Genomic DNA, 16,542 nt, shown 5'->3' with positions numbered 1-16,542 from the left:
CGCTCATACACCAGTCTAACCTTCACAATGCGAATACAGACCCGCAGGGTGTCGGGTCTGTATTCGCATTGTGAAGGGTAGACTGGTGTATGAGCGCGCACGCAGGGCCGGCGGCATCTCGCCGCTTGGCTTTGCATATGTGACCCCGCCCACCAATGACGAGACATAGCTGGAAGACAGAAGATTTTAGAGGAACGAAGACGGGTAAGTATGCGACGTGGGACAACCCCTTTAACAATGTTAATCTATATAGAGGCAAAATATGTACATCACATGGTACGGTATATATTTGTTTGTTTGTTGTTTTTTTTTATTGTGAAGAGCAACATATGGGCCATGCCTTGTACATACATGTCTGGAAGTCCCCACAACATGTATGTACTGTGTATACTATCTGCAGTAGGAATGTACCCCTCCTGCTCCATTACCTACATAGGAGGTCACAATAGTTAAGCATAGTGTAGTTGCTAGTTTAATATGAATTATGCAGGAGGTTTCAAGGAAAGCCCTATTAGCTCGGAATATAAAAATAACTGACCTCCAAAATCTTCCCCTACCCCTAAAAAGATGAAGCTACACTTGGTTCACACTAGCATTTCCGTTATATGGATCCACTTGATGACCCAAAAAATAGAAACCCAATCTGCTTGAAAACCTGTAGAGCCCATAGACCAGTGATGGAGAACCTTTTAGAGACCAGGTGCCCAAACTGCAACCCAAAATCCACTAAATTATCGCGAGGAGCCAACATAACAATTTAAACTTAATATTGTGTGAATCCACAATTACGGACAGTTACGGACCCATAAATTACAATCACGTGAATGGGGCTTTACAGAGCTTTCAATAATACAAACAACTTTGTACTGAAATGTAAAGTTCTCTACATTTAGTACTTTTGAACAATTAATGTTCACTATTTACATTGCACAGGATCTGTTTTATAGTGACCGTGCAATTTTATTACAGCCTGTACTATATCACGTCTGCTATAAAACAGATACTGTGATATAAATAGTGAGGGGACCCCAGACAGTATTATATGCATCACAGTGGCCCTCGGACAGTATTGTATGCTCCACAGTAGCCCCCCCGCACAGTATTATATACTCCACAGTATGTCCCCCAGTATTATATGCTCCACAGTAGCCCCCCCTTCCACACACAGTATTATAAGCTCCTCAATACGCATCCCCCTCCCAGTATTATAGTCTCCTCAGTACGTATAACCCCAGTATTATATGCTCTTTAGTACGCCCCCCAGTATTATATGCTCCTCAGTACGCCCCCCCCCACAGTGTTATATACTCCTCAGTACGCACCCCCCACAGTATTATATGCTCCTCAGTACGCTTCACCCACAGTATTATATACTCCTCAGTACGCCCCCCTTCCACACACTGTATTATAAGCTCCTCAATTTGCATCTCCCTTCCAGTATTATAGGCTCCTCAGTACGTATCCCCCCAGTATTATATACTCTTTAGTACACCTTCCCCCCCAGTATTATATACTCCTCAGTACGCCCCCACCCAGTATTATATGCTCCTCAATACGCATCCCCCCCAGTATTATATGCTCCTCAATACGCATCCCCCCCAGTATTATATGCTCTTCAGTATGACTCTCACACACTCACACTATAATACTTACCCATGAAGAGTTGCCAGGCGTCGTCCTCCTTTCGACTGCAGGCACTGATGACTTATGTCATCGCGACTGCGTCGGGGCAGAGGTCACACTCTGCAGTTAGTGTAGGCCGTGGTTCACGGCTAAGATAGAGTTTCCCCTCCTCACACACATACACACATATAGCCTGATAAAAAAAAGCAAAAAATTTGTAAATTTTTATGTATTTTAAGCCATGCCTTAAATCCTGCCCATACCCCCTATGACCTTACCCATTCCTCCTCAGTCCCTTAGTACTCCCACATATTTATTGTCCCATCTTTGTGTAACGTAATGATGATGCCTTCTTAGTTACCCACACAGTATAATGCCCCCCTTAGTGTCTCCCACACACTATAATGCCCCCATAGTATCACAGACACCTTGTGATGCCTCAATAGTGACCCCTACAATAAACAATGAAATTACTGTTTGCAATCCCGAAACTTTTATACTACTAGAGGCTGCAGTAACACTTCTTTTACAACCTCTCCTATGTAGCAGCAGCAAGATGTATTGTTATATATTATTTTCTAAAACTCACCGGCACTTAGTATGGCTTGTTAAAATGAAATACTAGCACCAGCCTCTGGACTTGGAGCGGACCAATTTAATATTTGCCCTCTACCCAGTGGGTAGTTAAGAAATATTTCTTGCTGGAATGCCCCTTTGAGTCAATCTAAGATGTAAATTAAATCTGGAAGATTAAAAGACGAGGTAAATTAGATTAGGACTGATGCACCCAGAATAGTTTTAGCCATTCAGAGTTCTGACAAGTGGGTTTCTGCTTCTTCGTGAGAATCTTCAACTACACTTTCATGTAGTTGACTACAGTTATAAATGTGAGGTTCTTAGCGCACAGTTTGATAAATTGTGCGAGCCCATCTGCCACATCACGGCGACCTCATTCAGATGGGTCCCTACTCTAAGACTTTACTTTTATTTTTTTTTAAAATGCTGCACTTCCCCTATAGACAAAACCCCCCAGAGATCAAGTTCTTATAGACTGCACTGTAACAGTGAGAATATAAAAAGTTTATCTCCTGTCTTATATATAAAGTGTTAGTGTAGGGAGCCATCGTAATAAGACCACTAAGTGGTTGATGGGCTCTATAAACATACTGTATACTGTATATAGAAATTCTTATTACATTACTGACACATCTTGTACACATGTGTATATATCAACAAATAGAAATAGGTAACACTCCAAAAATAGTTCAATAATGTATTGCAAGTGTGACATTTCAGCTCCAATACCTGGAGCCTTTCTCAAGCCATACACATAAATATATATACACTCACCGGCCACTTTATTAGGTACACCTGTCCAACTGCTCGTTAACACTTAATTTCTAATCAGCCAATCACATGGCGGCAACTCAGTGCATTTAGGCATGTAGACATGGTCAAGACAATCTCCTGCAGTTCAAACCGAGCATCAGTATGGGGAAGAAAGGTGATTTGAGTGCCTTTGAACGTGGCATGGTTGTTGGTGCCAGAAGGGCTGGTCTGAGTATTTCAGAAACTGCTGATCTACTGGGATTTTCACGCACAACCATCTCTAGAGTTTACAGAGAATGGTCCGAAAAAGAAAAAAACATCCAGTGAGCGGTAGTTCTGTGGGCGGAAATGCGTTGTTGATGCCAGAGGTCAGAGGAGAATGGCCAGACTGGTTCGAGCTGATAGAAAGGCAACAGTGACTCAAATAGCCACCCGTTACAACCAAGGTAGCCAGAAGAGCATCTCTGAACGCACAGTACGTCGAACTTTGAGGCAGATGGGCTACAGCAGCAGAAGACCACACCGGGTGCCACTCCTTTCAGCTAAGAACAGGAAACTGAGGCTACAATTTGCACAAGCTCATCGAAATTGGACAATTGAAGATTGGAAAAACGTTGCCTGGTCTGATGAGTCTCGATTTCTGCTGCGACATTTGGATGGTAGGGTCAGAATTTGGCGTCAACAACATGAAAGCATGGATCCATCCTGCCTTGTATCAACGGTTCAGGCTGGTGGTGGTGGTGTCATGGTGTGGGGAATATTTTCTTGGCACTCTTTGGGCCCCTTGGTACCAATTGAGCATCGTTGCAACGCCAAAGCCTACCTGAGTATTGTTGCTGACCATGTCCATCCCTTTATGACCACAATGTACCCAACATCTGATGGCTACTTTCAGCAGGATAATGCGCCATGTCATAAAGCTGGAATCATCTCAGACTGGTTTCTTGAACATGACAATGAGTTCACTGTACTCCAATGGCCTCCATCCTGTGACGTGTGGTACTGAGTGTCCAATCCTGCGACCTGTGGTTCTACATCCTACTGGGAGAAGAGGAGTCGACTGTAGAGATCGCTGCCCAATATGTGTTCACCTGCCACCAACTAAGGGGAAGATGAGACCCAAAAAACTATTATACCCCAAATCACCCCCCCATACCTACCATCCTCCCCCTCAACCCCAACTCCCCCCCCCACCCCACTTCACTTGCTTTGGCAATGCGAAATATCTATTCAGATGTTCCAATAAAGCTTCTTTGATTGATGCTTTGATATCTTCATTACACGTGGTCACTAATTACAGATATTTCTAAACATATAAATATATACAGTACATGACAAATTTACGTGTGGTACCGCGTGCTCTGCCTCGTGTCCAATCCTGCGACGTATGGTACTGCGTGCTCAGCCGCATGTCCAATCCTGCAACGTCTTGTACCTCGTGCTGAGCCACGTGTCCAATCCTACGACTTGTGGTATGAGTGCTCAGCCTCGTGTCCAGCCCTGCGACGTGTTGTACCGCATGCTCAGCCGTGTGCCCAATCCTGCAGAGGTGTTGTGCCGCGTGGTCAGCCGCATGTTCAGTCCTGCGACGTGTTGTACCATGTGTCCAAATCCACCAATAACCCCCACACCTAATTACAGATATTTCTAAACATATAAATATATACAGTACATGACAAATTTACATGTGGTACCGCGTGCTCACCCTTGTGTCAAATCCTGCAACGTTTGGTACTGCGTGCTCAGTCGCGTGTCCAATCCAGCGACGTGTTGTACCACATGCTCAGCCGTGTGTCCAATCCTGCGACCTGTGGTACCGTGTGCTCAGCCGTGTGTCCAATCCTGCAACGTGTTGTACCATGCGTCCAAATCACCCCCCCTCATACCTACCGCCCCCCCCCCCCAACCCCATCTCTCCCCCCCACTTTACTTGCTTTGGCAATGCCAAATATCTTTTTGGACGTGCCAATAAAGCAGATATTTCTAAACATATACAAACAGTATATACAGTACATGACAAATTTACATGTGGTACCGCGTGCTCAGCCTTGTGTAAAATCCTGCAACGTGTGGTACTGTGTGCTCAATCGCGTGTCCAATCCTGTGACGTGTTGTACCACATGCTCAGCCACGTGTCCAATCCTGCGACCTGTGGTACTGCATGCTGAGCCGCATGTCCAATCTTGCAACGTTTCGTACTGCATGCTCAGTCACGTGTCCAATCCAACGATGTATGGTACCACGTGCTCAGCCGCTTGTCTAATCCTGCAACGTGTGGTACCGCGTGCTGAGCCATGTGTCCAATCCTGTGCTGTGTTGTACCGCGAGTCCGATCCTGCGACGTGTGGTAAATCGTGCTTAGCCACATGTCCAATCTTGCGACCTGTGGTAAAATTCTACATCCTACTGGGAGAAGAGGAGTCAACTGTGGAGATCACTGCCCAATATGTGTCCACCTGCCATCAACTAAGGGGAAGATGAGACCCCCAAAACTATTATACCCCAAATCACCCCCCCCCCCCATACCTACCATCCTCCCCCTCAACCCCAACTCTTCCCCCCCACTTTACTTGCTTTGGCAATGCCAAATATCTATTTGGATGGGCCAATAAAGCCTCTTTGATTGATGCTTTGATTACACGTGGTCACTAATTACAGATTTTTCTAAACATATAAATACATACAGTACATGACAAATTTACATGTGGTACGTGTGGTACCGCGTACTCAGCCTCGTGTCCAATCCTGCGACGTGTGGTACTGCGTGCTCAGCCGCATGTCCAATCCTGCAACGTCTTGTACCTCGTGCTGAGCCACGTGCCCAATCCTACGACTTGTGGTACGAGTGCTCAGCCTCGTGTCCAATCCTGTGACGTGTTGTACCGCATGCTCAGCCGCATTCCCAATCCTGCGAAGTGTTGTGCCACGTACTCAGCCTCGTGTCCAATCCTGCAACATGTTGTACTGTGTGTCCAAATCCACCACCCCCCATACCTACCATCCTCTCCCCCCACCCCAACTCTCCCCCTCCACTTTACTTGCTTTGGCAATGCCAAATATCTATTCTGACGTGCCAATAAATCTTCTTTGATAGATTCTATGACATCTTCATTACATGTGGTCACTAATTACAGATATTTCTAAACATATAAATATATACAGTACATGACAAATTTACATATTATACATGAACATTATACATGTGGCACCTTGATATATATACTGTACATGAATATATACATGACATAGATTTACATATAAAATTTTTTACATTATTTTATTTTTATTTTATATTATTATTTAATTTATTTATTTATTCCATTTACTTACTTCCTGTTCAGCACTAGGGGAAATGATGGTAGATGTCAGGAAATCATAACTATTGTTAATCTTATTGCCGACATCACTATTACCATTATTATACTCTTCTATTTTTACATTATTATTCTTTATTATTGTATTATTATTAATTATTATTATTATGTATTATTATTATTATTATTATATTATTATTATTATTGTATTATTTATTATTGTATTATTTCATTTACTGCATTATTGTACTATACTATTGTATTGTTTGTACCTGTTCTGGGACTTTGGACTCCACTATTGTCCCCTAAGCTCCGGTATCTCGAGGTAAGAGCTATGATCAGTTAGTTTAAACAGATATTTTGTGCCCAATATCAGAGCAGTGGCCCAATAACAATGTACATTACTGCTTTATAATCAGAAGATCTGTCCGTCATGTCCATCATGTTATCTGTTATACATCTGATATGTTTTAGATGTCATATTGATATAATATAAATCATAAAGTTCTTACTTGTATATCTATGTGGAATAGCAGAGCTGACAGTGCTATCCTGCCGGGCGCCATAATAACCCAAACCTGACTGAGCGGAGCTAACAGATTACAATTGACGCCATTGGCCACAAGAAGAAATCGATAATGGAAATATTTCTTATTTGTCATATAAATGATGAAGCAGAATAATGTAGAGAGAACCTCATGTGAACTGAGACTAATAATGGACACTTAATATGAGTCGCCCCCTGCTGTTACCTGTAATATGTGCTGTCTAATGATCGGTCATGTCTTAAGATCCTCAGCAATATGATCAGATCTCTTACCAAAGACGTCACCGTACAGTGATCACCTCTGCAGAGCCGCGCGCACACTGTCCATCTCCTCCATCACTGCAGTAACTGACGGCACCAACTGCTTTTTGAAATTCAGATCCAGCAATCTTATTGGTTGGTGGCTGCAGTTACCATGGTAACAGATGCAACTGAGGATTTAACCCCCTATGTGCTGATACTATTTTACCAAAAAGGCCTTTTTCATTTTCCATAGACATTGATATATAGGGGTTTGTATTATAGGGGTTTGTCACTCTGATTGGCTGATGCGCCTCCTGTGCAGGCCAAAGGTCAGGAAGATCGGGGGCTGGAGGCTCTCTCTTGGTTCACCAGCTGAATGGAGGTAAGTATAAGTATTTATTATGCATTAAAAATATGAACTATAACACCCCTTTAATACTTGTATCAGTACATCTATTGCTAGTTGTCCTTCCATTTCCATTCACCTCTTCTGAACCTAGTGCCATGGCCACTTGTCTGAGTATTCTTATAACATCCTCGAGCACCAAACAGTGGCGTAACTAGGAATGGCGGGGCCCCGTGGCGAACCTTTGACATGGCCCCCCCCCCCCCCCGGCTGACATCGAAAACCCCAACCAACGCCAAAAACCCCGCACGACCCCACCCCCCGCATTCCTACGCACACTATTACGCTCCATAGTGGCCCCTGCACACAGTATTATACCCCATAGTGGCCCCTGCACACAGTATTATACCCCATAGTGGCCCCTGCACACAGTATTATACCCCATAGTGGCCCCTGCACACATTATTATACCCCATAGTGGCCCCTGCACACATTATTATACCCCATAGTGGCCCCTGCACACATTATTATACCCCATAGTGGCCCCTGCACACAGTATTATACCCCATAGTGGCCCTTGCACACAGTATTATTCCCCATAGTGGCCCCTGCACACAGTATTATACCCCATAGTGGCCCCTGCACACAGTATTATACCCCATAGTGGCCCCTGCACACAGTATTATGCCCCATAGTCGCCCCTGCACACAGTATTATGCACCATAGTGACCCCTGCACACAGTATTATCCCCCATAGTGGCCCTGCACACAGTATTATGCCCCATTGTGGCCCCTACACACAGTATTATCCCCCATTGTGGCCCCTTCACCCACTATTATGCCCCGTTGTGGACACCCATTAACAATTATTATACTCCGGGGTCTTTTCCCCCCAGAGTATAATAATCGGAGACCCGGGGGAAGAACAACATAAAAAAAAAAAAAAAAAACCACTGTAACTTACCTGTCTCCCGACTCCCCACTGGCGGCCATCTTCAATGACGTCAGGGACGTCATGTGACCGGGAGCCTGCGTCGCGACGCATAAGGATGCAGGCCCCGATCATGTGACGTCTGAGACATCACACAAGTAGGCCGAAGCCTGCGCGGAGCCTGGAGAGGTAAGTAACACAGTTTTTTATGTTCAGTTACCTCTCCTGCACTTCCGATCGTTATAATCGGGGGTCCAAAAAGACCCCCGAGTATAACAGTGCTTGTGGGGCCCGCAGTGTCACTTACCGATCCCGGCCCCTGCCAGGATCGGTAAGTATATAGGGCCCGTTAGCGGCTGGAGTAACTCCAGCCGGTAACGGCCTATTAAAAAAAACAATGTCCCTAATGTCCCGGGCCCTGTGGCAGCTGCTACTGCTGGCACCAAAGTTTTTGTTACTTTCGCTGTTTAGCTTCTTTATTATCTACCTTCTATATTGGTGGCAAGCCAGATAGTATATGGGAGGGAGAAAGTTTAATTCTAAGACATCAGATTTCTTATATTTGCAGTTCTCATGTTTTATCTCTGTAGGGATGATGAAGAAATTAAATGATCCAAGAAGACTTTTAATGTGTATAACAGGAGTTCCTCCTCCTATTACAGACTCTTTACAGCACAGTACTGCTGCTTACCTCTTCCATTATCAGAACATTTCATATTCTAATTGATCTCAAGAACTAAAGGACACCCGGTGATGTAAGAGCCTAAATACTAGTTTAACCCCCTGCTGCTGCATATTACTGCAGGCGCTATTATAATCCAATGTCTTTGCTCTTACTGGAAAGATCTATTGAGGATATACAGTGGGAGACTGGTACAAATACAATATAGGTTTCAGTACCATGGACAGGGAAGAATCCTGCTATACAGCGGCACGTGGTCAGGGTGATGGGATAGACTGGGCTGAGGTGAACTCTTCCAAATGATGTCATCTATTTGTATTATGTGAAAATAAATCATACACGCAACCGGATATACACGTGAAGCGGATCCAAAAATAGGAAACCTAATTGCAGATGTGACTATAGTAAGTGACTTTCCTGACTGTAGAATCGAATGACAACGGTACAAGAAACACAGACACTTCTGACAGTAATGCAATAGAAGAGAGAACAGCAGTAACACTTAGAATTTATGGTATTGTTCACCTAGTACAGTGATGGCGAACCTTTTAGAGACCGAGTGCCCAAACTGCAACCCAAAACCGACTAATTTATCACAAAGTGCCAACACAGCAATTTAACCTTAATATTGTGAGGATCTACAGTTGTGAACAGTTACAAATCCGCATGTGTTGCCAGGCCACTTTCCAATAGAATCCTGCTCAGGGGACGTATGTAAAAATAAACATTCATACTAACCTCACCGGGGTGTCCGGCACTCCAACATCATTTTCTGTGGCTGACATTACGTGTTTCGGACATCACCATCGAGACCTGTGATTGGGCCTAGGCAGTGACATTCAGGACACATGACGTTAGTTGCAGACCTGAAGAGGAAGCCAAAGGAGACAATACAAGGATTCTCTTTTTTTATACTGTGTGTGGCCACTGTGGAGCTTTATATTTGTGGCGGCGGTTGGGGGATCATATTATATTGTGTGGGCTACTGTGGAGAATTATACTTGTTGGGGGACAGTGTGGGGAGATCATTCTACTGTGTGGGGCTGCTGGGGAGCATATTATATTGTGTGGGCCACTGCGGAACATTATACTGTGTTGGGAAAGAGTTCTGGTGAGCATATTATACTGTGTGTGGGGGGGGGCTCTGGAGAGCATATTATAATGTGTGGAGCTACTGTACACAGTTTGGGGCCACTGCAGAGAATTATATTGGGGTTGCACTGTGGCAAGCATCCTATTAATATTATAAATGTGAAAGTTTGTGGGTTTGTGAGTTTGTGTGTGTTTGGATGTTCGGATGTTTGTTCCTCAATCACGCAAAACCCGCTCCACCGATTTGGCTGAAATTTTCCACAAACATAGTCACTACACTTGATTGCGCAATAGGCTACTTTTCGTCACAATAGCGCACATACGTTTGTGCCAGGACCCCCACAAAACTCAAACTCACACCACCATCTGTGCAATCTCACACACTTTGGACCATAGCAAGCCACAAAATTCATATTGCCCTCTACAGCCTCGCCCCTAACCCCACACAATCACATATACATATACTTTACCACTTTACCCCTCACCTTAACAATACTCCAGGAGGCTCTCTTTAACGCTCCGGAGCAGCCATGTTTGCCGACCCCCACCGCTCTGACAATCCGCGACACCGCCCACCCATGTCAATACCCCTAGGAGGTCTAATAAATTTTCTAAAAAAATTTTTTTTTAAAAAAGGAAAAAAAATATAAAAACAAATAAAAAGGATTAAAAATTCAAATCACCCCCCTTTCCCTAGAACACATATAAAAGTAGTGAAAAACTGTGAAACACATACATGTTAGGTATCCCTGTGTCCGAAATCACCCGCTCTACAAATCTATACAAATATTTTTCCTGTTCGGTAAACGCCGTACCGGGAAAAATGGTCAAAAGTGCCAAACCGCCGTTTTTTCACTGTTTTGATTCTGATAAAAATTTGAATAAAAAGTGATCAAAGCAATAACATTTCCCGAAAATAGTAGAACAACAAAGTACACCTGGTCCCGCAAAAAAAGACGCCCTATACATCCCCGTACACGCACGTATAAAAAAGTTACGGCTGTCGGAATATGACGACTTTTCAAAAAAAAAAATTTTTAAACACAGTTTTGGACTTTTTTAAGGGGTCAAAATGTAAATAAAACCATATAAATTTGGTATCCCCAGCATCGTAACGAAACACAGAATACAGGGGACATGTCATTTTGGTTGCACAGTGAACGCCGTAAAACCGAGGCCCGCAAGAAAGTCGCAGAACTGCATTTTTTCGTCCAATCCACCCCATTCTGAATATTTTCCCTGCTTCCCAGTATATTATATAGAATTATATAGAATAAATAATGGCGGCATCATGAAGAAAAATTTGTCCCGCAAAAATTAAGACCTCATATGACTCTGGGAGCGGAGAAATAAAAAAGTTATGGGGTTTAGAAGGAGGGGAGTCAAAAACGAAAAAACAAAAATCAAAAAATGCCATCGGTGAGAAAGGGTTAACTTCAAATACTTCTGTCCCAAAGTCACTATGTAAAGTTTCTCACAACACCGTATAGCAGCTCAAATACAAATTAACTTCAACACAAAAGTCTCACGTATTCTCTGAATTACAGCAACAACAAGATACAAACTTACATTTCATATCCCATACCTTATACACAGTACGAAAACCTTACCCGCGCCTGTATATACCCACTTCTACAATCACAGCAGACGAAGTCGCGGGTACCAGCTAGTATTATAATAAGTGGGACACTATACTGGAGAGGGCATTGTGGGGATCCTATTATACTGTATGGGGCATATTATACTGTGTGGGGCCACTGTGGAGCATTATGGTGGGCCACTGTGGTGGGACATTAGAGAGCCTGGTGGTAGCCACTACCACTGCATATTTTTTTTAAATTATTTCTTTAATAGGCTGTTACCTGCTGGAGTTACTCTAGCAGGTAACGGGCGGCCCTATTTACTTACCAATACTGGTTCCTGCTCACAGTCGCCGGCGCTTCCCCTTGTGTGGAGGCGGCTGTGAGCAAGAGCTGGGATCGGTAAGTAAGGCCCTATCGGCTAGACAGTCTAGGTCAGTCGTGTGTGGTGGTTTATTTACATTATAACCCTTAAGATAAGATATTCCTTTAATAGTCCCACAATGGGGAATGATAGGGCTATTCTAATTTTTCCAGCGAAGGGATAGAAATAAATAATTTTTTTACTGCACCCCTTTATTCTGGTACCGTGCTAGTCCTTAGTTAGTCCGTATACAGTTTTCTGGTCTGGAAATACACTTCACCAGATTCGAGTGGACTTTGGGTTGGTTAGCCTGATAATTTGTTTGGTGTTCTACACATTTAAATTGTACTAATAAAGATTAATCGTTTTAAAACGTCCTGTGATGGCTTATAAAGCCAATCATAGATTGTAAACTCTTGCGAGCAGGGCCCTCAGTCCCATTGTGTGAAACGACTTTCTTTGTAATGTATCTTTCTGTCTGTATTTGAACCCTACAAATTGTACAGCGCTGCGGAATATGTTGGCGCTATATAAATAAAATTTATTATTATATTATAAAGGACTGGCAAGTAGGGGATCTCTCTACAAAATCCATATACCACAATAAGGGATTGCCTTAATAGTAGGACCCCTTTATTGAATGTGGAATTGCAGAGCTAGTAAGATGTGCTCTGATTCTTTATATATTTGCAAATATTATTTATTTTAGTTTCAAGGCTATTTACTTACTATTATAAATTGCGTATTCTGTTTAATGTTAATATCATTGGCAGCCACTAGATGGCAGAAGCAGCACAGTCAGTCAATTACCAGTTTTTTGGTCTTGTTTCCACCTTTTCTCCTACTCAGCAGCAGACCCGCTACAAATGCCACTCGAAGTAGAATGGTTCACATAGTTTGCACAAGACAAGATCAATGGATGAAAATGACTATCTATACAAATAGTTACATTGCTAATATTGGGGCAATTGTAAAAGGTATGGAATGGTTTTTGCAATTTTGTGACATCAAAGCTTGAATTTAGAAAATGCAAAAAAAAAACAACCTGATCGATTCTGATATTTCTAACTTTAAATCCAGTGTGTCAAGATAATAAGTTAATATGGAAACTTTTAGTTGCAGCCTGATGTAGTGCTGCCAAACTCAATTTATTATCATATACGTATAGTAAATCAGACATAAATGGGTTGATTATGTCTTCATGGTAATATAGAAATCCTATTAATATTATAAATGTGAAAGTTTGTGAGTTTGGATGTTTGTGGGTTTGGGTGTTTGTTCCTCAATCACGCAAAACCCGCTCCACCGATTTGGTTGAAATTTTCCACAAACATAGTTACTACACAGGATTGCACAATAGGCTACTTTTCATCACAATAGCACACATATGTTTTTCCCAGGACCCCCACAAAAGCCAAACTCACATCACCATCTCTGCAATCTCACACACTTTGGACCATAGCAAGCCACCAAATTCATATTGCCCTCTACAGCCTAGCCCCTAACCCCACACAATCACATGTACAACATGTACATATACTTTACCACTTTCACCCTCACCTTAACGATACTCCAGGAGGCTACCTCTTCAATGCTCCGGAGCAGCCATGTTTGCCAAACCCCACCGCTCTGACGATCCGCGACACCGCCCACCCAGCCATTCCACTGTGTTGGCAGGAGCATGCACATCTTAGCCACCTCCAGAACATGTTTCCAGCACGTCACCATTTTGCGCCTCCACCGTAGGCCACAGCACCCGAACTACTCTCTTCAGCCCGACACACTCCCCAAAGGCACTCTCACCTCACTGCTGTTTCGTCTTAACGATCCATCCACCTTCCCTAGCTCTCCACGCCAACGACACTGGTAAGTTGCGATTGCATGCTTGCATTGGGACTACTTTTGGCCTGTATACTCCGCTCTACCCTTCAACACACCACGGACACGTTACGGTCGATAATAATGTCACCAATCTCCCTTACTGCCCTCTCCATCTATTTATCCTCCAAAAAACACCTCACAGTCACTTCAATCTCACTTCACCCTTTGCCCACATACGCCGTAGTACTACGGCCCATGCCGCCGGTGTTGCTATGACAAGCGCCCGCCATAGCCGCCAGCTATTTCGCTGCTAGCGCTCGGGTAACTCTTTCACTCACTGTAGTCCTTGCTGACATACACCGTTGCACGATGGCGCATGGCGGCGGTTTCGCTATAGCACACAATCACCGCAGACGAAGTCGCGGGTACCAGCTAGTTTAAGATAAAGATAAGAGAAATATGGTACTTAAAGGGTTTTTCCTGAAACACTGAGTATCTGGGAACCCCTCAGCGGAATGAAGGGCTAAATATAGGACATAACAATATGTACAGATGTACCAAAGTACCTGGAAAAAGGAACTGTGGTCATCACTACCCCTTTTCTTTCCAGATTGGAGGTGATCCCAGAGTTAGATTGGCACATTGATGAGTTATCCCACGTATAAGGTGATTCCGCATAGTGTTCCAGACACAGTCATGGCTGTATTCAGTTCCGAGTCACAGGTTACGCACTTGGTTAGTTACAGGAAAAAACAGAAAAAACATGCGGCCAGAAATGAGAACTAGCCTGGGACTAATGTGCATTGACAGCTCCAGCTCTGAATGCTGAAGCGGAAGCCCACTCAGACATCTGTGGGGATTACGGAGACCCCTAAAGTTCTAAAAACAATCACATTTTAATTATAATATTTTATGAAACCTTCCCAATAGGCCACTTCTTTTAGAGCCAAATAATAATGGGGTGAAAAAAAAGTGTGATGACAGCAGCTCTTTATTTACAACACTATATTACACAGTCGGGTGAACATAACTGGTTGTAGCACCTCATAAAGTGGGCCCCAGGATACCGGTCAGTAGCCCTCCAACTGACTACATGCCAGCAGTGCCTGCACACCCCTACTGGCTCACCCGAGCAACTGCTACACATTAACTATCTACATTAGATTGTAACGTCCACTGCAGACAGGGATAAATGTAAGTTCATTCTCCGTACAATTTTGAAAAATATAGAGGCAGAATATAAGACAGAGCTAGACCCCTTTTACATTGCAGTAATGTGGTCAGTATTTTGCATCAGTATTTGTAAGCGACACTCTTCACCTGGTTTTTTATCACTGATTTTCAGTGGCAGCAACAGTTCCCATACACCGACATCCTATGGCTGTTGTTTGCGAGTTGGTTCACCAGGGTAGTCTGCGACCCTCACCCACACGATCATACACTGCACTTTGGATCCCCCAAGACCTTGGGAAGCGGCCACTTCCAGCCTAATTGGAGGGTTCGATTGGGAGACCGCATTGAACTAATACACTGTCCCAAAGGGAGTGCAATCCCCTCTGTGATTTTTTTCCTCCCAATACTATTCAATATTGAAATTGCAATGCCTAGAAGGAAAAATCTTGTAACTATTGAAATCACAGCATCGATAGACATATTAATAATATGCAAAAATGAAAAAAAATGAAAACAAAATACACAAAATATTCCAATTAATTTTGTATGAAATACAAGCGTCACAAGCAGAAATACAGACATTTCCATCCATTTAGTCCATGCAGGTTGCTCGCAGTAGTATGAGCGAAATGCAGCCTCTTGTTGTCCTGTTCAAATATGAATCCTGGGGCACTTCAGAAAAATAACCATATCACTGGATCAATGTAAGACCGAGTTGTCAGTGTACCTGAAATGAAGTCTAGAGGTGCATGGATAGAGCACATTATTCCAACCAACACCATATTCCCAGACGTAGGAGTGGGATTATTGTGTAGCGTTCTCTTGTGAAGGCCTCTTCATGGCATTGCCCATGTGGTCTCCATACAAGTGCCTGGCTATATCATTGCATCCAAAACAAAGTGTGACTCATTGCTGAGAAGAAAGAAATTTAAAAAGAGAAAACACAAAAGTTTGACAATAAATGGCTTCAACCTTCCACTAACCACGACTGAAGAAAACGTTTTTGTGTTATCATTAATATTCTCCTTAAAAAATAAAAATCTGCCGGGGTATGTAAATTTTTAGCACAACTGTAGCCACGCAGAAATACCTGCAGCAATGACTACTTTATAAGCAGATGGGCAGAGATTTCCGTCATCCATACCATGTGTTATTAGACAATGTATAAACACGAATTTCATACGGGATACTAATGCACTATGATCATATAAAAGCACATGGGTGAAAAGGTTCAATGGTGAAGAAATGTAATGTCTGCGTTTTCCTTCTCTCAGGATCTCATGACCCCTTGTGCACATTAGTTTTACATGAAATTCTGTTGTCAGTCACATTCCAGTGCACAACATTTATATATAGGACAAATTGTTCACCTTGATCATACGCTATTATTCCCTCCGCAGAAGATAGCAATTTTAATTTTCTTGCAGCATATAGACCTATAATCATTGTGCCATATATATGCATCACATATTTAACTCCCGGTCTTATGTTAGACAA

The sequence above is a fragment of the Leptodactylus fuscus genome, chromosome 5 (assembly GCF_031893055.1).
Source record: "Leptodactylus fuscus isolate aLepFus1 chromosome 5, aLepFus1.hap2, whole genome shotgun sequence".
NCBI lineage: Eukaryota > Metazoa > Chordata > Amphibia > Anura > Leptodactylidae > Leptodactylus > Leptodactylus fuscus.
Note: the sequence above shows the minus strand (reverse complement) of the source record.